This window comes from Habropoda laboriosa, unplaced genomic scaffold (genome assembly GCF_001263275.1).
Source record: "Habropoda laboriosa isolate 0110345459 unplaced genomic scaffold, ASM126327v1 scaffold68, whole genome shotgun sequence".
NCBI lineage: Eukaryota > Metazoa > Arthropoda > Insecta > Hymenoptera > Apidae > Habropoda > Habropoda laboriosa.
In genome coordinates, this window is record NW_017100195.1 from 1,534,750 (window position 1) to 1,557,563 (window position 22,814).

General features: G+C 38.6%; 1 protein-coding gene across 1 annotated transcript in view; it reads left to right on the top strand.

Annotated features, from left to right (window-relative positions):
- Positions 1 to 22,814, top strand: part of LOC108570335 (nuclear receptor coactivator 2-like) — a 184,282-nt gene that overhangs the window by 100,583 nt on the left and 60,885 nt on the right. The gene's annotated exons all lie outside the window — the stretch shown is intronic.

Here is a 22,814-nt window from a genome sequence, read left to right on the forward strand (position 1 = left end):
CGACGAGAGCAGCCGCGGCTCGCGAATATATTGTTCCGCGAACGCGACCGATACGCTTCCTTATCTTGTTATTGCGTCTGTCGCGATTTTTCCGTCGCGATCGTTAACCAACCAATCGACAAATACAACGCGTTCATCTCGCGGCTGGTCTTGCCTTTGTCGTCGTCGCGGTAAATACACCGTTTCGTGCTTGTCGCGCACTTCGACGATTTTCTTTTCCCCGCGTTGGATCAACTCGCAAATTCTACACGGAGAAGTCATCGTTAACCCTTTGAACTCGTAATTTTTCTTTTTTCATTTTCTTTTCGGTAACTTTTTATTATTGTGAGTGTTCTTTTTTTTTTATCTGAAATGTAATTCATAATATTTTTGCCAATTATATTGAAAATAACGTTGGAACTTTGTTGATACTTGCGGAATTTTTAAATATTTCTTTTACTGGAAAATAAGAAAATTCTGATAGATAAAGGAAAACCAAGTGCACAGAAAATAATTATGTTTAATCTTTTCTTTTGCATTTTGTAGTCTTTAAGAGTGCTAACTTGAAAATGCCTCGAGTGTGACTCGGCAATAGAGTTCAGAGGGTTGATATTATTCGAAAAAGAGATCTCTTTGTTCAGATGAAATTTTCTTTTTCTTTATCATCCTCGTTTATTTGCTATCCGTTGCAGAATAAGGATAAACAAATGATTTAACTATAAAAGCATGGTTCTTCTTCAGGTGAAATTAAAATTGAAGAAATTCTTTTATTTCATCGAGGAGGAAGTACAATTTTTCGAAAAAGAGATTCTTTCGTTAAAATGAAATTAAAGTCGAAGATATTCTTCCAACTCGTCGAACTTATTTAAATATTGCCCATGGAAATATTATTTTTACGTTCAAACGAAAGCTGTGAGGGCGTACCTTCGTTACATCGGAAGCGAAGAGGAGAAGTTTCTTTGTGAAACTTGAAATTGAAAAGTAAATATTTCCGCTTTGTTACTTCGGTGCCACGGTTCGAAATATTATCTTATTATCTTGAAAATGGTAAAGAAACTTATTACGCAGAAACAGAAGTCGAAGAAATTTCTTTATCAGGTGCAAATTCTACTTGGATACTTTTTCAACACTAAAGTCATCCATTAGCAACATTCTACGACGAAAGTGATTTTTTTGATGTAACTTAAGACGTGATTAAAGAAATGATATCTCATGTCGATGCAAACGGAAGTAAAAATAAAGTCGAAAAGTTGCAAGCGATAATTCTTATCGGTATCGAAAATTCACCCTTTTTTGGGAAGTTGCCAACGAGTCGTTTTGCGTTGAGATCTAGAAAACGAACGTTAAGTCACTTGGTTAAACGAAATTATAGGTTTAGACAAATTTTAAGTTAACCCTTTGCACTCGGAGGTCATTTTGTAACAGAAAAGTTTGCAAATCGAATGTCTTGAAATTTTTTGAAAATTAACGCAGAGATAAACTATACTATTTTACTTAAATATTCAACGTATTCTCCATTTCACTATAATGAATAAATTTATAGAGGCCCCGTAGATCTGTTTTCTGACTTGATTGATTATTCACCAAGTGACGATTGTTCAATGTCGCTTCTCAGTCGCCATTCGATTACAAAGGGTTAAAAAAGATTTTAAATTAGCGCTGAAGAGTTAATCATTAAGTCACAGGTTCAAGAATTTCGTGAATACAAGAATTTGAAACATTTTTGTCCGACGATTTATGTAACTTAAAAATTGTTAAATAATACTGTAGTTCAGATTCGAATAGCCAGACAGTTATAAACATTCATATAGCCTCGGAGAATTCCGAACGATCACTTTGTCAATCGTGAAATTGTTCTTATCAATTTTAGCCCGTCTCTGCTAAATTCGTCATTGACAATTTTCATGAATAATAAGAGAGAAAAGAAATATAGCACACGGTTGTCAGGTTTTCAACTTTTAATTGCAAGTTGCAATCAACTCGAGGTCGTTAAAACGACACTGCATGGAAATCCTCAATTCGACAAATATTTTTCACGCTTCGCGTTGTAATTAACAAATTGTCACTCTTTATACCGCTCGATAGCTCGCAACATTTCATTGTTACGTCCCATCTCTCGTTGTCGGACCGTTTCGAGGGAAATACTTTAAGCAGCTTGCGTCTGAACGAGGTGGAGAAACGAAAAAATAAATAAATAAACGACGAAGACAAAGGGGGAAGTGATTTTGACGCGTCGCGATCACACGAAAGCCACGAAATTTTTCATACGAGTCTCTCGTCGCTCTTTTTCGGATTACCTGAAAATCAAATCCGAGTTTTTCGCTCGCGTGTGTCGCGTGCTTCTTTAACGAATAGAGGAGACAGTAGGAGGAGAGGAAGAAGAAGAAAGAGGGAGAATATGTTGGCGATCAGAACAACCAGTTCTCCGCGTGTCAGTGAAATTTCCAGTGGACAGATAAAATTTCACGCGAACGGAAATCGCACGGAGTATTTTTCATCTCGGTCTGCGACATTTTTTGCAATGTTGCAGAATCGATTACGGGTCAGTTTTGAATCGGAAAATCGATTTTCTGGTGAAATTCTTCTATTTGCACGTCATTGGTACGCTAATCATATTTAGGCACTGCAAATTTAATTTTTAATATAAAGTAATTCATTCAAACGTATTTCTCTCTGTAATAAAAATAAAACAAAGTGTATATACGCACAGATATTCAAACACAAATAAACAATCGAAATAAGAAAAATAAATAATGATACAGAATTTTTTAAATTCATTTAAACACAAATAAATAAGAAACAAGACAAAGTAGGAAACGTAATACAGCAGTTTTTAAATATATTCAAACACAAATAAACGACAAAGAACAAAAACTGATGGAAAATAATAACGATAGAAAATTTCGTAACCGAATTTCTGTGATTTTCGAACTCTTTACCGTGACGCTGTGTGTCAGACAGAACAGGCCGTTACGGTGAACAATACACAATATTACGTCGGTGCATTGAAAATACAGATAAGAATCGATGCTGATACCGATTGTGGCTCGTTTCGTTTCACGATTAGATACGACGGCGAACGATCAAGCACACACCACAGAGGGTCATGCCAAAGAAACGAACATACGAGAGTTTAATTAAGAACGAGTTGATAATCGCGCATCGGTGTTTACTTTCGTTGAAATTCTATGTTTGTCCCGCGTGCTTAATAGGGCTTTAATTAGTTGTTCGGAATTAATGTTAGGGATTAAAAGGGAAGATATCTTTTCTTTGCTTGTGGAAGGTACAAGCCTGAGGTTGAAAAGGAAAGATAGCCATTGTAATGAGTTAGATATGTAGCATGTCTGGTAGACTTCGAGATTCATTTTTCAGATTATCAACTTTTAAGCATCGTAGTATCGCGTAGAATATCAGATAGGCGACGTTGAGGGCTGAAGTAAAAATTCTTACATCCTATCGTTTCCTTTTATATGCATTTCATTTTGCATGAATTTCTTATATACGTATTGTCGAATTAATTCATTTGAAATCTACAATTAGTTCGTTTAGAAGTTAGAATTAATCTAGAAATGAACCAATTTATCAGCTTATTGAAGTAATTGGAGACAAATTTGAACGAGAGTAATGACTACGCTTATATTTTAATTTGATACGTTTAAATTTTAGTAAGAAATTGAAATCAATTGATTTTTGTCTGCAATCATCATGTATTGAAAATTAATTATATTTAATTTGTCGTCGTATCAAATTAAACATATACGTGTATCACTTTAATTCACATTTGAATTATTCCAATAAGTTGTAACTGGACTGCGGATTTTTCTGCATTTATAGGAAATTTAAAGGTGTAAAATTGCATAGAATGCGCGTAATATGCCAAAATATACGAAATATGCAAATTATAGTGCTTTTTATATCTGGTAGGTAAAATCATTTTCTGCCGAAATTCTACCTTTTTTACTATATTCTCAAAACTACGAAAAATCCGCAGTCTAGTTATAACATATCTTAACCTTAGAATCGAGTAAGCTACTCGGCTGAACAAGAGCGTGGAAATTAAGGAATCCGAACACGTTCGTTATCGTCGTATCTGAATCACCTTGTTGCAAGTACTGTGTTAAGCAAATCCGCGCAATTTTCCACATTGGTCGGAACAGGAGGGGAAAAAGAAGGACAATTTTCCCGGGGGGTTGTCGAGGGGAAAGTATTGTGGGGTAATAGGCAGCATCATGGCGACATTCAAATAGCCGCAATCGTGTGTCGGGATGCGGGAGAAAGGGAAAACACAGGAATTAGAAGCAAGTAAAATGAACGGAAAAAGGGGAGAACCGTGGAGAAGAGGCACGCAGAGTAGGAAAGTATGTGATAGAGGATCGCCGCTCTGTCGATTACGCTCTATACAGCAGCGTAATTGCATACGCAATTACGTTTCTGAAAGCGAGCTTCATCCAACTCGCGCGTTCACGATCTCTTCCGTAACTGTGAATCGTAATCCGGTAATTTTCCTTCGCTGTACACGCGTTTATTTCTCTCTCCTTTACCGCGGGATTGAAAAGCATTAATTCTGTTTTGTACTTTCGTTTTTGTGGACACGCGGGGGGAGTAACGATGCCTCGGACAGTTTTTGAAAATTATTCTGGTAGAGTGAAAAGTGTTAATTCTATTGCGTGTTTTCATTTTTGTGGATACAAGAGGAATAACTGTGCCTCGAATAGTATGGAAAATAATTCTAGTGTAGCTTAATAAAAATTTAGTGACATCGAACTAATGTTACAGATACGCTGTCAACTCTTCCATTTGCACATGTTAAACGTATCATAGCATACAACACGAAAATATTTTCTCTGAGAGGAAAAGAAGTTGCAAATAACTAAAAAGTAATGGTAATACAAAATAAAATTTTTCTGTTTGATGTGTACGAACATGGAACCAATGTGAAAAGCGACTACTTATAGAATAACCTAATAATTACCCGTCAATCAACGAACAATTCTCTCCTCTTCCCCGATCCTCGCTATCAAAAACCCACCATCATCCCCACACACGTCAACCACGACAACGATCCGCTTTCCCAAACGACCCCTTCGCACGCAATTAAAATCCCGAAATCTCGACTATAAAACCACCCTTCACACAGTAAAACGAGAAATTTCGCTTCGTCAAAATAGCACGCGAGAGATCCAGGCTACCACACGATCGTTTCTCCAGCGAGCACTAAGGAAGCTCTACACACGGGTACCGTGACGGCAGGCAAGCAAGAAGGAAGAGAGGTCAGGAGCTCGCGGGAATCTCGAGGATCGGATCGGTCGGGTGCAATAAATGAGGCACGTAACTCGGCGGTCGGCTCGGTCGGTCGGCGGTCTGTCGCAAAGGCAAGCAAGCAAGGCGGGCCACGGGTGCGCGCAATGCCGCGCATGTCCGTGTTGCCATGATCGCCCTGGCCCACTGACCTATATTACACGCGGGTACAGGTCCCGCATATACGAGTCGACCCACAAGCGACCGATGCTCGACCGTGGCGAGTCGAACTGGTGTGTCGCCTATTTCTCCGTTTACTCGTCACACCTCCACCCTCGTCTCTATCCTTGCCTGCTAGAGCTTGTAGCTACGCTATCGTGGCTGATCCGAGGAGAGCTACCTGCCTGGAGAACACACAGCGGTGCACACGATAGTTAGTTGAAACTGGGAGGGGAATCGGTGTGTGCAGTAGTCAGTCAGTCAACAGTCAGTAGTCGCGCGTATGCTCGTCGAGTGGGATGAAGGGGTGAGGAGGTGGTCGGCGAGACGTAGCTCGTCGACGAGCAGGAGGAGAACGACGAAGAACTGGCTCGTTCAGCTGTGAACAACAACGTCAGCGAAGAAATCGCGAGCGACGAGCAGAAAGAAAGAGAGGGAAGGTGCACACGTCCCCAGTAGAAGAAAGAGGAAACGCACGGTGTGTGTGCGCGCGGCGGCCTCCGAGCGATTGTGTGCTGCGCAAAGAGAGGGAACCTCGAGCGAGCGAGTACGCGCGCGGTGGCGCGGACAGTCCAGGCGACTGGTGCGGCGTTCTGGAGGAAAGGAGAGGAGCCAGTCAGCCTAGCGAGCTGCCAGTGACGGTGCACAAGCCACGCCAAGAGGGGATCCGAGAAACGTTGCTTCGTTGACAACTGGGTGACGGTTGCGCGCATACAAGCCGCCTAGTGATGCAAGGTGCTCTTCTACGTGATAAGTGGTGACGTCGACAGAGGCACAAGCACCGGCACCTCGTCGCGTCGCGCCTCGCTTCACCGCGGGTGTGCTTCCATTACGACTCTACCTTTCTTCTTTTCGCCTTTTTTTCTGCGTCCTAAAGTCCCTACTCTCCGACTCTTCCTACGTCGTCGGTTTAGATCACTCTCCCGTTCAATCCGCAGATTTTCCGCAATTCTTCCTCTCTTGCTGCTGAGACAGTTCTCTTTTTCGACGTTTGGAGAACCGCGAAGAAGAAGAAGTTTCTCGGGGAGTGTGTGTGTGTGTGTGTGTCATGTGCGCAGTGGAAATGGCTCGTTGTTGCGTGGAACACTTAGGTGAGCAGTGAGGAACGGAGAGAAGTCTCTGGATATCGACACGAGTTGGAATTTAATCTGGTACCAGCCTGTGAGAATGCTTCTTGGAGAAAAGTAAGAAGGAGAAAATTGGTGCTATTTTGTGTATTACGGAGTTTGATCGAGTAATCGGAATTGTGCCATGGCCCACGTGACAAGTGTTTCGCTGTTGTTTCCTTTGGCTTGGTACGATTTAGTTCTAGTGTATAGGAGATGGGCGCATGTAGGTAGAAGCCCAGTTCTGGCAACGAATCGGCGGTCGCATTCTCGCGCGCAAAAATTATTGATTATCAGCAGCCGGTTCGACGACGTAGATGGCTGACGTAGAATCAGGACGTTGGAAGGAGCTACGACGAATAATCCATCGTGGTGGCGTCGCCGCGATACCCACGTCGTAGTGACGTCGATGCGGTTTCGTGAAAACGAAAACAATCGGTTTCTCGCGCTGATATCAAGGTCGGGGTGCCTTTGATCCGCGACTATTCTCCTCGGCCCTTAGACGTTTCGCGCGCTTTTTGTGGAAATCTTGCTAGTTTTCTCCTTATTATCCCTTTCTGCTGTGAGAACCTGTGACTAGCTGCCAGTGTGTTATAAGTTTCGCTTTTGTTGGAAATTCTGATGAAAAGGAAACCGAAGAATGGCGAGTTTTGTGTTCCTGGAACTGTGTATTTTTTTCTTTTATAAATGGAAAAGAAAATTGGTCTTGATTTTAGGGAGATTCGAATGATTTTTTTTTGGGAATATTTAATTGGGAAACATTTGTTGTTTTTTTTTTGGAAACTGTGAAGAAAATTTTGAAGAATAGCAGGTTTCACGTTTCTGAAAAGGTGTATTTTTTTTTTTTTTTTAAATTGGAAAAGAAAATTGTTTTTTATTTCAGATAGATATGAATGCTTTTGTCGAGAATATTTAAGGAGGAAGCAATCAAAATTGGAAACACTTGTCGATTGTGTCTCTTGATTAATCACGTTCTACGAATTCACAGTCGTCCGTAATTAAGTTCATCAATTAGCCACCGATTCGATTATGCAAACGATAAGAAGCGCACGAAACAAATCGCAACTGGTTATTCAATTGTTCGTTTATTTCGCAATTATCGGCAAAGAGGGAGTACGACTTGCGATCGTCGAAATTTTGAATAAATCAGCCAGACTTAATTCCTCGTCTTGCCCGTTGAACATTGATTGGGACACGACGCATCGAGGTCACAGGCAATTTTATAAATACACTTTTTCAGCGATATCTGTACTCTTATCCGCGAGATAATTTATCTTTTAATTGACATTAAAGTTCTGTTACACTACTTGGCGATTCTCCGCGTTTAATGCATCGCGAAGCTTTATTAAATTCGAGCCTCGTGTTTCTTAATTGCCCTCCGCGTATTTAACGTTAACGATCTAATTAGGATTTAACAGAGAGGAGGCAGACTTTCGATTGAAAGCACAAAGAGAGAGACGAACGATCGGAATTAATCGAATAGGAAAAGGAAAATGGGGAGGGGGGAAATCCTAACAATCCAGTTTGTGGAATGCGTCGAATGTGGTCGATGAATGAAAGTCGCGAGATCTCCGCCGCTGCTGGTACATCGTTCTCGAGGCTTGATGGCATCGTTAAACGTAGACAGTGGCTCCGGTGATGATCGTGATTACTTGGTACTTACACACTTGGCACGTAGCTAATAACGCACGTTTTTCGTATTTTCCTCTATAAAAGCTCGTGGTTGTTTCCAACGTACGTCACGACCATGCGAATTTTTTTTCTTTTGCCCCCTTTTTCAAACCTCTACTTTCGATTCACCGGTCGAACCCTTATTTTCTGGCCGTTGGCGTCGTATCGAGCGGCGACGAAAATTGCTCGTTGAAGCGTACGGGGCAATCTTTCAGCCATATTTTGTATGGAATATTATCAATTACGGTTAAATTTATTCCTGCTCTCGAGAAACCTTATAAAAAACGCGGAGAGAAGTGCCGGGCATGTGCATTATTAGGGTGTCAACAGCACTTTCGATGCTCCTTAAGAAGATTGCGTTAAGTATTTCTCGTTTTTGTTTTTTTTTTTCAGAGGGGGAAGGTTAAAATGAATACACTTTTTGAAATAATTGCGATTATTCGATATAATTGATGGTAGTGAATGATGAATAATCGTTGGATGTAACTGGTAATAATAAGTAAGGACCGGCAGGCAGTGGAATTAAGAAAATTGGGATTATTCGATGTACAGGGTGGGCTATGTGAAACGGACTATTAATAAAATAATTGTCTTCCCTTGCTATGGTGGTGCGAGGCAATTTTTACGTGTAATTTAAACGGTTTCGAAGGGTGAATAATTAGATTTAAAAAAGGGTGCGACGTCTGAAATTTCTAGAAGGAGTGTGCAAAGTTTGAATAGAGACAATATTACTGGACAAATAACGATATTGTTAAAAACTTTGTAGACACACGCCTATTTCCAACGACACTAGGTTCATCTTTGGATTATCCCATAATGACGCACAATTAAAAAAAGAAAAATCCCTCCTCGGAGTCGAAATTTACAGAAAGCAAGTCAATTAGCCGTGACTAATCTAATTAACCTCTCCTAATTTTTCTCAAATCTTACTTCGATCATACTAAACAGAATTCCACTCCTCTTCTATTTTCCATCAATTTCTCCCTGTTAAGATAATCGAACAAAGTAAGAAATCAGTATCCTTGAAAATAATCTGCCCGTCGTTAACATCGTCCGAGGCATCAAACATCGCACGCCTCTTTTCCAATGACACGAGGTTAATTTTTAATAAAACTGACTCATAATCGTGTGACACGTAGGACACGGGGCAACCCATGTGGTAGGCTGCTAAAAATGGAGGTATCTGTGTTGAACGTTTTCCAATATGTTAATATTAACCCTTCGACTTGTGATCTTTTACCTTATTACGCTTCTAAGCGTCGGCTAATTATCGTTTCGGTACTGTATCAGACAGGAGAAACTAGCGGTATTAATTACGTTTGCCAATTCTCAGTCTTGTAACTTAAAATGAAAGTTAGAATTAAAATTAGTTTCTGCTACTGACACAACTGTTTTTGTCGTACCTTGACCAAAATCTGTGCCATGAGTCTCGCTGTAAGGCAATTATGATTTTGTTTACTGACTAATTATTTTAACCCTTCGCGGTCCTGTGTCGAGCCAGGCTTCAGATATTATGCAATGATAAATTATAAACTTAATATTTTACAACTGACATCACGCTGAAATATTGAAACAAAGGCAAAGCACACGGTACTGCCGCACACTGGCCAAATGATTGCGGGCTAACTGGACTATTCGGACCGCAAAGGGTTAACACTGTGCGAAGTAAGAAAATATAACGTACCATCGATGATTTTATAATTCTCAGCCTCACAAATTAAAATTAATCTTTCCTACCGACATAATCGTTTCTGTCACACCTTCGTATCGCTATCTTTACCCCGAGTCCGACTCGTTCCAGGACAAAAGGTTAGGTAAGAACGACAGTGAAACGAAGAAAGTGATTTATTCGAATATTTTTCCCTTTCTTCGTTTCGAACGCTTTTACGCATACCAGATTTATTTATCAATTTTTCCATCTTCGAGCAACGGTTTCTCTTATCAGCGATCGGAGAACGCGCGCGCAGCCTCGGAATTGTAAGCCGCGCTAATTTCACCCGCGACCGCAGGCGACGTCGTTTTATTAAGGTCCGCGATATTCGTTCGTTTCTTTGTAAAGGATACTCGACTTTTTGCACCAGGAGGCAAAACGAACGCGCGTCGATCGACTTTCTGTCGAACACGCGATGCTTTTGTAACGTTGCTTGCCTCGTGTGCAGTTGGACGTCTTTTTGCGTGTAACGCGAGGCAAATGCAAATTGATAACTGAACCAAAGTCTTTGTGGGATGAAAGGAACGAGGAACGATTAAATCTCGCGATAAATACGGCGGGGAACGGAGGGAAAAAAAGGTGGACGAATTCGAAGTGAAACATGCTCCACGATGATCCAGCCCGGGAAAACATGGATTAATTTACATTTAGAAAGATCTGCTCGAATCTTCGGGCGCGAGATTATTTTAGAGGAGTTGTTGAAATTTCGCCAGGTGTATCAAATGCACTCCCCCCCAGAAGTGTCTTAGTAATTTCAGGTGTCGTGTAATGAAAAGAAGCTGAACTTAATATTATATCGATAGGTATAATTTTCGACGAGTTGCGTGACCAATTTTCTTCACAAAATTTCGCCAGATGTATTCCAACAATTTTCGGGTAATTTTCTATCTTCAAAATTATTCATTAAACGTTAATGAACTTGAATAAGTTTATGTTTCGAATTCGTAACATAGAAATAATAAATTAGATAAATTATAAGCACATGTTAAAAAATATGTTCGACATATTTTTATTAATTTATTGCAACGAACACGTGGTAAAACTTTTTTCCGTATTAGTAAACTCTGCGTCCTAGACTATGTAATACTGTATTAGCAGTTAAATAATCGAAACAAAATTTAATTTTCCATTTCGTTCGTACGATGGAATCGGAGTGTTCGGTGTAAGAAGCGTTGGTTTTCAAGGTGTTAAAGTTCCATCGTACCTTGTTTGATCATCCTCAATTTATCAAGCACATCGAAGGAAAGCATGTTACTCGATCGTTTGTTTCAAGTGGCGATTAATAGAAAACCCAGCGGGAAAACATCGATTATCCACTTTCATCGATCATTCCCGTTTCAGAAAGAGCCTGCATTAGACGTGCAGGACGTGTTAACTTCAGCCCGATTAGTTACACGTAATAAACACGCGTCACTTATACATTTTTTTATCATCCTTCTTTTTACTCGGCACGTACGGGTTCAGTTGGTGATTGAAATGATTCAGTGAACGTCACGCCGCTAACTGAGCTGTTCTCAAGGCGCTCTCGCACGCGTGCACGCTTTTGCTTTCTTGCTCGTGCTGCTGGCTGTCACTTGTTAAACAAATCACGAAGTAGAACATCTCGCGTTCCCGCGGCGGTATTTGGAAAAATTTCACTCGCGATCCTTCTTTTTTTTCTTTTCCTTCTTGCATTCGTCGGTCCGTTAGCGGGTGTGACTTCTAAGGAAACTGTATAGTTAGAGAATTTGCTTGAAAAGAAAGGAGGAGAAGAATGTAAGTCTGAAGTCATTTTGTTGGTTGTACGCTGAAATTTTTGTCTCGATACACGAATCTCTTTGAGACTAGCAATTCTTTTAAGGCTATTCTCAGTCATTTGTGCCAATTTCGTCTGACTTTCGACTGCTTTACTTTTACACACTTTCTACCAAATTTGCCTTAATTTACAGCTGTTTTAAGTTCCACTGCAATTTTTAGTAGGTAGACAATTTTTATAATTTTTGATGTGCTTGTTTTTGAAAAAAGTGTTACAATTTTTGTGCTCTTTTGAAGGTTGTTACAGGCAAAACCCTCTGCGTTTTATTCGATTAATTATAGACGAAGTTCGGCGTTTAAGAAGTGGTCCATCGCTCCCCGATTTACCCTATCGTATATCATACATTTTCTTATAAATGAATTTTAACTCATGAACAACGACACTGTGATACACTAGCGAGCGTATTCACTCTCATGCAAAGTACATACCGCCCCATAGTCAGCGCCTAGGTATCATAACTTGATAGGTTGTGCTTAAATAGTTAGCACGAACGTTATCAATTAATTACAGTCAATGTAGGAAAAATGCTTGTAGTTTATTGTAATTTAAATGACAATCCTAATGTCTACGTAATAAAGGTTCCTTTATCATGGCACACTTTAAGTTTACATACTCATCACGTACCCCACATACTTTTCGCATACCTATGTTATATTTTCGTATTTGGACATATTTTAACCCTCTATGAGCCCGTGTAACTTTCAAGTCACATACTAATATATCGATATTTTCTTAAATAATTGAACTTTCTTCCAAAAAATGGCATAAACGTCTTGTTGTACAATGTCTCCTTATTAACCAGTACCTTTCTTGATAACCGTTGTTACTTCAAAGTTACAATATGTATTCGTTACGATAAAATTGTCGAAACTGCTGAATTCACTGTTGTTCTGTATTTGTAGGTCGACATTTGCTAATTTTACGTTACATAAATTCTTTTACAGTCAAGAAAAATATTCGGCCCATAGAGGGTGAAGTATATAAAATTCTGCAGTCTAATTATTGCTGTTGGCGCGAAAATTTCGACGAATACAATGTTCGTAGCGCCTATTTGCCCCGCACTGTGTCTTCTGACGCACTTTCAGCGTAATTTGTTCCTTAATGTTTGTTCTTTGCACACTTGCACCCTAATTTAACGAAGGTGATCGGTGACCGGCGGTGCCAGGATTAGTGAAAGCATGTAATTCGAATAAATGGCAATATTTGTCAAATTTTCATCTAATCCAACGCACAGCATATTTAAATAGTTCTATCTCTGACGTTATTTACGCGTATTGCGATGTGTTGTATTAAAATGAAAATTGTGTTAATGAATGAAATTGAAAAATTTCGCATTCGCCGCCGCGATTGAAATTTGCCGCAGCGAGAAAGGGGTTGAACACGCGTAACGCCACCAGCGATGTCGCAAAAAGCTCGTAAAAAGTAAAAGGTGAAACAGAGTGTCTTTGTTTCGTTATTGCCGGCGCGTACGCAATATTTACGGTGTCAGTGGGGAAATTTGAAAACGGCGTACCGTGTTGTATTTTGCCCGCGATTATGCAATATTGTTAGAGGAACGGCGCGTGTCTAGCTAGCCGCTCCCCGATATACGGTAATACCTTCAATTCCTTGTTATTTATGGTTCCATAAAGTGGAAGATTTACACGCGGCTGGACGAGAAAGCGTGTAACGAAACCGAAATCAGATTCTACAAAGAAATAAAATTTTATACCTTGGACTTGAGCTCTCGAACACGCCCAACGCGCGGCCGATACAAGGCCCTCTTTGCGACCGCGTTGAATTCTTCCTCTAGTGAAAGTCCCAGCCGAAACCGTTTAATAGTTTTTAATTAAACGAGCCTCGAAGTTTTACACGCGAATGATTCATAAAAGTCACGTGACTTCGTGTTTAATTGCTGTACAGCGGGTGTTAATTTTTTCCATTCCCGATTCAATTTGTTGGCGGTTTTGTTACGTTGTAGGAGTGAAAGTGACGGTAAAAGTTTGCTTTTTTTTCAGTGCCGGCGATTGGTGCTGGCTTAGGTTAGAATTGTAAGTTAGAATGATGATGCTGTTTTAGTATAAATTCGTGTAATTATTTTAGTTACGATAGCGTGCGACACGGCACTTTTGTCACAATCACTTTGCGAGATCTGTTACATTTAGGGTTACCATATTTTTTAAGAATAGATGTTAAAGAGGAAGGAATTTTTTTTTTTTTTAAATGAAATAAAAAATGAAATAGTATTTGAAAGTGTGGCAACAATCTATTCGAGAGCCAAGTCACTTTTTTCTGTCGATAAAATGGCCTTAAGAAATGTTTTATTACTCTTAATTTGTTCAATCATCTTGAGATAAGTTTGAAGCAGAATAAAGTCGTTGGATCAGTATGAGCTTCCATTCTTGCTGTGATTTTTTTCAGGGTCAGTTATTTCATCTTGAATTAGGGCCATTTCTAGATCCTTGAGAGATGTCCTCATTCTTGACGTACCAAGCGGCGTTTACTGTTTGTCTAAGGCGAATTGCATTTCAGTGTAATAAGAAACTAATCTAAAATACTTGTATCGAACTCTGTCAATTATAGCCACGCGCTTTTTGTAATAAGCAGACCAGATTTTCGAACTATTCTATTAGGCTATCTGTCCCGAATGTTCCCTCAGTCTCCGTCTCAGAGAAATTCCAATTTTTATGTTTGCGGAATTAATGCTATGAAAATGATTTTCAACAGAAGCATTTCATTTCGGTGAACTTACGTTTTTTCCCAAAACGAACGGTTCAAAAGCGCGGGAACTTTCAGGATGACATAATTACCCGAGGACAAACCGAAGAATTACAGAGTGTCGGGAGATTGGAAAAGTTTGAGAATTGTTTAGCAAGCACGATAGATAAGACCTAATATTCGAGATAATCTTGTAACGAAGAATTTCCGCGATCGTATTAAAGTAGAACGTTTCGCTCTTTTATCGTGCACGAGCCGAAAAGCACGGAAGAAAATTACATAAATTTGAGGGAAAAAGCGAATCACCTGTGCAGCGTTTAATCCCCCGCCCGATTAAACTACAATCGAGTGACAGGATAAATAGAAGTACGATCGATGAAATGGCTGGCATGGACGATGAATTTCCTGGCCGGGATCGTCCCTCCTGTAATTAACCTTTACTCACGGCGTTTATCAATTAAGCCTGCCTGAATCTCGGACGTTTCGCCCGGGGCTATCTCGACGCGAAATCGCAATTTTAACGAATACCTGTAATCACAATTTTTCCATCGCATTTACGGCCTGGCTTTTATTCGGCGATCGTCGTATAACCGCCCCGGGAATATTATAGATAACTACGGTTAGGCGATTTCTCGATAGCCGCCGCGAAGAATCGACGGAAAAGCTCGGAAAAGTTGGTGGTTCAAGTGTGAAAGGCTAGGTGCCAGTATAATCTGTTGTCGTTTGTTTATTAATGTACACCGAGTTTCGTGGCTCTGTCAATTTTTGCTCTCTTTTAGAGCTGACGAAGCAGAGGTTTTTTATTTATTTATTTATTATTGATTACATTGGCAATATAATTAAACTTACACTAGAATTACGGTGGAGATGATTGCTTAGAAAGACTAATTGTACAAGTTTTGACAATTAATAGTGTTCACACTAAAATTATTCACATCTTGGTGTAATTCCCTAGTATCGTTATGTATTTGTTCCAAGAAGGTTATTATTTTTCCTGTACCCTTTTGGTCTTTCAGACGATCTGTTTAATAATTGGTGGAAGTTTGCGACCTTATCTCTCAAGTTCCTGTCTGCCAGACATTCTTGCAGTATAGGAGGCAGTGGTGTTTTTGCGGTGATAGAGAAGAGATACACAAAAGTGAGAGAAATATTGCAATGTCTGCTGTTAAAGGACCTCACTGCAAGGATTTTCAGTGATTCTTGCAGTTAGGTATTGGATCACTGTTCCTTTTTCACTTTTGTCCAATTCTACTCTGCACACATATTTACTTTGTTAGCTTTGTTAGCAAAAATATGACAGAGCCGTGAAACTCTGTGACATTGGTACAAACAAAATGATTATATGTATATACAATATAGTATAAGTATTATTTCTCTGACAGGCGGGCAAAAGAATATGAATACAATTTTGGTGAAACATCGCAAGTACGCTAATATAGCCTATTCTACATTGCTGTCCTTCGCTTATGGTTCTAATAGTACAAGTCAGTTTCACTTCTTTCCCCTTGTTTTACCCGAGATTCTAATAGTACGTAAAAATGCAGTGTATAGTGCGGGATCTTCGCGTCTTAGGTTGTGTGGGGTTCAGGCCGACTACACTTAAATATCGCAACCTCACGAGAACACTGTGCCACTATTATCGGAGCTACCGCACTCGTCTGCAGCGTTAAACGTCTGTTTTCGAGTTTGTCCTTGTCACTCGGTCACTATCGCACGTTCACCAAAAGGGCGCGGAAACGTTAACTGGGTAGACGGATCTAAACGTTGCCTCGTGGTCCGGATTTGTCCACGCCAGGGAGCAAAGTCGGAGCCAGGCAGGATTTTTGTCCGTTCGATGTCCACACAAGGGAGCGTCTTGGAGCAAGTATCCGTTTTTGTCCATAAAAATCGTAGATCGGCCCTCTTTTTATCCTTGCTGGGGGTCCCCTGGGCCAGTGAGACTGATGGAGTGGGGGAGTCTATAAGGGATGGTGACGAGGGCGCTACTCTGGTGGCCGCTCGGAGCACTACCCTCTTTACGGGGTGCGCTACAAGTGTATTTTGCTTCTCTGCAAAACTGATAATTCTGACTTGACCGGTAGACTGCGAATTTTTCAATCGATCCTCGTATTTCTTCGGCGAATTGTGGAGATAATTGCGCGAGGAGGAAGGTTTCCGTCCACGTGCGGTGAATTATCTTTATTAATCGAAGAAACGTGTGGAATGATTGAAGAGAATCCGCACGTGCATATGAAGGAAAGAAAATTTTAGAGCAAGCGTTGATAATTGTGGTATTCGGCGAGTTACGGTGGGTTTAGGCGCGTTTTAGATCGAGTATTTATTTTTCAATTCTAAGAGAAGAAATGAATTTGTAATAATGATATTTTTGAAAATGATTTCGACTCGCGAGAGAGTGATATCAGAGAGAGATATCATAGAAAAAAATGTAACATCGTTAAATATTAAATATTGGGAGTATTTAACGATATTATGATATTATTAGAAAATCAGCTCAATGAGCGTTAGGATATAAAGCAATTCTTTTCTGTGATATTGCAATATTTAATATTGCTAGTCCAATATTGCAATTAAATATTATAATATTAATGACATTAAATTTTCGAGTAGGCATTGTATTTAGTATTATTAAATATTAATTTGGCATTACTTTAATATTACAATTAAATCTTCCAATATCCTAGAATTGAACGATACCGAATTTATTCACATTAAATATTCCAGTATCACAGAAAAGAGTTGCCTCGCATCCTAGATGAACCAGCTTTTCGCCGCTCATTGTGCTAATTTCCTTCGCTTCGTTTGCCAAGAACATGTGCCCCATGAGTCGTTTGTAACTCTCGCAGCCAGACTTTACAACATAGTTGCTTCCTTGCACACGAAACGACAGTCGGCTCGCTAATAAAACAAGCGTGATAACGATACACGTCATGAAAACACGTTATTATCTCATTAAATACAAACATAGCACGCGGGGTACGTCATTTCGTGAAAAACGTGATGCACTTACGGAACTTTTAATCCAGGTTAAACACGCGTTTAAGAACGCGATGCTGAAGGTGTCTTATAAATCTCCGGATATTATGCACACACTGCAGCAGATGCATCGAATCATTTATGTTTCGTTACATTGTCGTGTTAGCAGGCAAAGCTGGAAACAGTTTCAGATTTCGTTCGATGAAATCTCCTTTGGAAGAAAAATGCAATCACGTTGGCGAATATTTATAGTTTCGATGTTACAATTAAATTTATATTCATTTTTTTTTTCTGTACTAAAAACTGTTATTATTGGCCGTAGTTACAGGTTCGAAATAATTGGATATGATAGTTCGTTCATATGAAATTTTCTTAAAATGAAAAATGTTTTGGATTCGTGAAATTTGGTTTGACTCACTCTGGCGGATTTTATATCTTCCAAGTATGATTGAATTTCAATAAATTGCAATTGTTTTTTATTGCAATGTAATTATAATGCGATTGTTAACAATTTCGTTTAGGGGCTCGTTCACTGTTTCAGTATCGATAATGATTGTTTTCGTTCGGTCAGTTATTCAGTTTCGAGGTATACAATTTTGTTATATTTTGGAATTGCCCCGTAAATGGCAATAATTTTGCAAAATAAATGTGGATGATCGCTGATAAAAAGAAATACATGTCTAATATTTTTATCAATACTACTATATATGAAATTTCATTAATATTGGTAATTGTCACTTGGAGATATTCCCTTGCCTCTAGAATTTCTCAGTTATTCCAAAATTAAGATGACACTTAATCTGACCTGATTTATAACCAATTTTCTCTCAGTGAAAATTAGACTTATTTCCTATTTTTCACTAACAATGCGCGACGGTTACTTTCAAGTTAAATACACGCGCAACAGTCCTCAGAATGCAAAGTGTCGTCTCGAGAATTATTCCTTACATATTACAAGTACTCATTGTACCGTATCATCAGCATCTCAAAGAGAAACTTTACATTCGCGCATTGTACTGTTCGTTGAAAGCGAAGAAACGCGTTCAGTTTTCACATCTCGAACTTCTTCCGCGTGTACATGTGCTCTGCGAAGTGGAGAGCTCTAAAAAAGGCACCTTTGGAAATTCCTCGAAATTCGTGAAAAAAAATCAGGAAGTTTCTTCAGTTTGTACAGTTATCCTCTCGATCGATCTGTTTTATTTTATTTTTTTTTTTTTCCGAAACGCCGCGTCATCTGATTGTCTGGTAAATGGAGAAAAAGCGAGACGATGACAAACGAAAAGGAAGCACACCGGGGAGAGGGAATAAAGCATCGTGTCGCAAGAGTTTGTTTCAGTTCTTCGCGTTCGAACCGTGTGTAACGCTAAAGGCCACGTTTCACCGGGAGCAATGTGGATTTACACTCCCGTTCATAAGTATTGTGATATTTAGCGAGTGTGAAATGAATCGAAATAGCCACTGTAAAATTATTAAGATAGAAATGAAAAGAAATTGATCAGTTTGGAATTTTGTTGCGGTCGTTAATTTTTGGCTAGTTTTAGAACGGTGTAACTTTTTTGAAATTGGACCAAACCGCTTGAGTGTTTTTGAGAAGTTAGGATTAAGATTAATTTACTAGATGACGTGTACTAAAAATTTTGGAGAAATTGCAATTTGTGGGAATCGCGAAGAAAATTGACAATTTTCTTAGTTTAAATTTTCATTCCCACAAGTTGCAATTTTTTCAAAATTTTTGGTATACGCCATCTAGTAAACTAATTCTTCTAATTTAAAAAAAAAAAAGAGGAAAAAAAGTGATTTGGTTCCGTTTCAGAAAAGTTGTACTGTTCTAAAAGTGGCCGGAAATTAATGACCGCAACTGTGTCGTCACTTTGATGCTATCACTAGATAATTCATAGTCCATTCATAGCTGTACTCATAACTCTATTCATAAGTTCTAACAAATAGGCAATAATTAAATTTGACATCCTTAATTTTCTGGATTTTCCTTACAATAGTGGTGTGATAAAATTAAGCACCACTAGCATATTTGGAGATATCAAAAGTGGATAAGTTTGAAATCAACTTCATTTTCAATGCTAAAATTCTGTAATGAACTTGGTTGGTTTACTAATGACTTTAAGATGTCTCGTTATAGAATTAATAAGATACTAACTTTGGTGAAGAAATTTAACCCTTTAACGCTCACATTTTCTCAACTTAATAGGCCAAATAAGTTCAGTTTTATTTTTTTCATTTTCTCAAACTTTTCTTACAGAAAGTAAAAGAAAAGAATTAAGGGGTCAAATCGTCTAATACTTTCTGTACGAACGTAATAAGTATCCCAATACTTACACTACCGCCCAAAATTTTGAAATCACCGTGCAACGCAAGTTACACAAAAATTTTTCAAAAGCAACTTCAAAAATTTTTACCATTTAAAATCATTCGAAATCATGTAAATTACCATTGATCTCTGCAACGTCAACTTCAAATCCACAAAGTATTATCATCAGATTCCATATCGGCGCAAATTGGCAGGTGATTCGAAACTTTTGGCCGACGCTGTAACTCGCGCGGCGGTTCTGCTTCCGAAAACAATGCACCGTGCAACTGTATTTCCGCCGAATCGACGGTTTATCTTAATAGCGTATCGGGCTGAATGTTGGCCAGCGCGACGAACGTGATTAGGTGACGTCAGGTGGGAAATATGTCAAGATGCCTGACGAAAGCTCCACGCACGTGTCTAATTTGTTCCTTTGTAACGCGTCCGCGTTCACCCGGCTATATATACGAGAGAAATTGCCCGAGAATTTCTTGGGCAGCGCACATGCCGCGTTAAATTGCCGCTGACTCGCGCGTTTTCGAGTCGGAGACGAAGCTGGCTCGAATCTGAGCCACGCACTGTGGAGCCATTGGTATGGAAAAATTGGCTGAAATTATTTAACAGATATACTTAGAACTGATGATACGTAATTCTTTGATAGAATTTTGTGTACGAAAATTCGTAGGAGGATCTATTTTATTGGGAAATTTTTTGGATTGAAAGTAAGGAGACGAAGAATTTACTATAGAAATGTTAAATTACAGAAAAATGTTGTTCACAGAAAATGAAAAACAATTGTATTTTTGTTAAATTTATAAAATTAATATAAGATTGATTAAAAACGATTGTATTTTAATAATAACAGGAAAAGCAAACTGGTCAAATTGGTTCTTCTGGTCAAATTTTAACGCCAGAAGAATGGCCCTTATGGTACTTCGTTTTAATAACATAAGAGGAGAAATACTTGCTTGTTTTCGAATTAAGTTTCAAAATTTGGATTTTGGCGAAATTCTTGAATAAAACACTCAGGTGTGCAACACACGAATTTTTCAACTGTACATCTAATCGTTGAATTTTTGGCGCTCTGCTTTTTTCTCTTCTTTTTTGAAGTGCAAGAATATTGACATTTCAGGTGTCAAGGAGAATGAAATTTGATTCGATAGCCGTGAATTTATTACGATTGGGAGTTGGTAGAGTCGAGGATAGAATAAATTATTGATAGAAACGTATTGGTAGAGTATTATTGTTGGCAGAGTCGAGGATAGAGTACGTTATTGGTAATTTGTGTAGAATTTCAACCTCCATATTGACCAAGCTAGGTAAATGAGGCTGATAATTGGATCCAGGAAATGTGTTTCCAGATTTAACTGACATCATGTGAATTTTAGAATTCCTGATTATAGTTTCACGATAATCGATCGAGAGCGGTTGAACATTATTCAATTTGCTGGAATTATTGGATCTTATTCGATCTATTTTAGACGTTCAATTTTTTTTTATTTCCTCAGTTATTTCACGTATTTGAAAACCGTCAAATTTCATGTCACGAAATTCATAACTAACTCCGGCATTTTTTCTTTTTCAAGAAAATAATTGGCTCGGTCGAAATTTTTTTATTTCCTGAGATATTTCACGTATTTGAAAATCGTCAAATTTCATATCACAGGCGTGGGTTTAATTTTACAAACAAGGATCATTTCTTGCTGATATTAAATAATAGAAGGGTTGCACCAGCTCTGAGACCTGAAAAATCATAACTAACTTTGGCATTATTTTTTTTTTAAATAATTGACTCAATCGAAATTTTTCCTCAAGAATTTTTCCATATTACCCTTTTTTCAAACGTCAGAGATGGTCTAACCCTTTAATTGAGATTTCATAAATCCACGAGAACTCTGACCAAGTGAATTTCACTCCACTTTAAACGTCAGTTGTGAATTTTCGGGTACGCGGTAAGGGATTTGACGAAAGTTGTTAAAACTAAGGATAACTCGAACGTTGCGTTGGTTTGTGCAGAACTGGTTTGCTTATATTACCCTTCTTGTCAACTGCAACAGAATATACGAGCGATTTCTTGCGATAGTGCATAAAATTTGACACTGCACAAACCGATTTACTTTTACAGCTGGAAACTAAATCGCGAGCAAGGTTTCATTCCCTGTCCACGATTCACATTGACCAACTTCACTCGAACTGGATTCATGTCGCGTGAATTTTAACGACTTACGGCAAAAGTTTCTCGGGTAAATTGAATTAAACGTATTGCACTAGAATTATCAACTTCTTCTGTAGAATTTATACCAGGTAATTTCGCTAACTCGTTCCTACTTAAACGATGAATTGTTCCGAAAGTAAAAATTCCTGTAACGCTGGCCGGCGTAATTATTTGAAATTAACCGTGATGGAAATTACATTATGCAAATTTGAAACAACGCGGTAGAGAAAATTTCAAATTCCCCGGGAAAATTGATCGAGCTTGGTATTAATTAAATTTCGCTAAGCTTCAATTATTAAGTTGGTTTAACGTTAAAATCGAGTTCGGTTTAATTTCACTTTATTAACGTTTCATTCGTTCACGCGAAATCAACGAGTTACTTTCTGCTTGTATTAAACGTAAACGTACAAAAGCCAATTTCATCTGCGCCAATGCCGAGAGTTTTTCGTTCGTTGCTCCGATATCTGGATGAATAAATATCTCCGATATCCGTGTGAATAAATATCGAATTCGAGCGACGTGTCACGTGAAATTTGTGCTGGTGATTATGAAAGTGGTACAAATCTAAAATCTGACAAATCTGAATTTAGCGCTTGTTTTGCGTTGGGTCGATCTTTTCGTAGGAAAAAGTTTTATTACACGAGAGCAAATATTTTGTGAAGCATTTTATTTCAATTAATTACTTATTTAATCATTATTATATTTATTATTTCATAATGAAAGAATACTTTTTAATACAGCCAAAGGAGAATTCTAAATATCTCAAAACTGAAAATACTCGAGTTATAGCCCTCTTTCATAATTAAATATTTAAGATTCTGGATAGAATGTTTTTTTGATTTGATTAAAGCGAAACGTCGAATGGTTTGCTTCATTTTTATCGTTAGACGCGTTCTTATTTGAAA